The sequence below is a fragment of the Fukomys damarensis genome, unplaced genomic scaffold, assembly GCF_012274545.1.
Source record: "Fukomys damarensis isolate Sample0158 unplaced genomic scaffold, DMR_v1.0_HiC HiC_scaffold_37, whole genome shotgun sequence".
Lineage (NCBI taxonomy): Eukaryota > Metazoa > Chordata > Mammalia > Rodentia > Bathyergidae > Fukomys > Fukomys damarensis.
In genome coordinates this window covers 37,288,092-37,289,675 of record NW_022900949.1, presented here as the reverse complement: position 1 = coordinate 37,289,675, position 1,584 = coordinate 37,288,092, and positions in this window count along the sequence as shown.

Below are 1,584 nucleotides of genomic sequence, written 5' to 3'. Positions count from 1 at the left end.
AAGTGTATTAGTTGGTTCTCCCATTGCTGGAACACAGTGACCTACATCCACAATTGAAAGGAGTAGAGGGTTACATCGGCTCACGGCTCCTGGGGATTCAGTTCATGGTGGGCTGGTTCCAAGGCAAAAACTTCATGGTGGAAGGGTGTGGCAGGGCACTTCTACTTAGTGTACACGGGCAGGGAAGCAGAGCAGGGGAACAGTGCCAGAGTGGAAGAGCCCAGGGACCAGACATAGTATCCCAGGTCAGGTTCCACAACATACTCAGACACACCCAGAAGTGTGCTCCACTGATCCTCCAGGTGTTTCCTCATCCAATCAAGATGACACAGTTAATGGTCTCTGTAAATGTGCATTTCTCCGACTGATTTCATCTCCTATATGTTTACTGTGTTTTGTTTCCTCATTTGACTGTGAACTGTCAGAGCACAACTAATTTGCTTTTTGTCTGTTACTCCAAGTCTTAGCAGGGACTCCACGAATGCCTCTGTTTGAGGATTAAATGAAGGAGAGCTATAAAGCTGGGTCCTTATTAGTTTTCAACATAATAACAATGTTTGCATAATATTTAATATAATCTAATACTATTTATTTAGCAATTATTTTTAATCTTGGGGTGATGTTCATACTTTGGCATTCTTTGGATTATCCTTTGTTGCCTTGTACACATTCAAAATTTCAGAGGCAGGATTAGTGAAGCCTCTATTTTTCTGCAGTGGGCTTATGTTCCTCATCCACACAAAATGACAGAATCCGATTATTTGGAGTTTTTTTTTTTAAACACAGTTATAGCTAAATGTAACGTCTCTTGTTAAGTTATTAACCAACCTAAAATAGGGGCCATTTTCACTAAATCAAACCGAAAAAGAATCAGCAAGGATTCTGAAAAAAAGACATAAAGCTATAAACATGACAATCAGTACAGAGCAGGTTGGGAATCCTTTTAGAGAGGTAGCGCTTGCCAGTCTGACGGTGTCTTTTCTGTTGACAGAGGCAGAGCTGGGCGCCCCTGCTGGGAAGAGGGGAGCTAAGGAAGGAAGGAACACAGGGACTCAGTCGAAATGTTTTGACAGCTTCTTCAAAAAGGCGAGTGGCCACAGGCATGTGCACATTTTAACCCTTGCTGTAACAGCTACTCCTCTTCTTGCACTGTCTAAATCTCAACATCAGCTCTTCGGGAGGTGGAACCTCATATGCTTAACACAGAATAAACAAAGTGGAAAAAAGTCCAGTGAGCCAGTAATATACTCAGGCCTCCGTTAATCAGTCGTGATTTAGCTCATTTCCATTTTCTTGCTTTCGTTTTTCCGTAGGCATAACCGAGAGTTCCGGGACACCGTGTCTTATTCTCTTGGGCCCCTGTGTAAAATTTCAGTGTATTCTGGAAGCATCAGCAATTTTAATGGTGAGGAGTATGAGGTGATATGCTAGAAATTACTGTAGAAGTTCACCGAGCTTGTTGTTCACACTCATGATTAATCCTTTGGTCATTTGTTGGAAGAGGGAAGTCAAACAATAAACATTTCTTATTGTCGGGACAATGAATGGTCTTTGAGAATGGCGGGGGTTGGGCCCTGTCTCTGT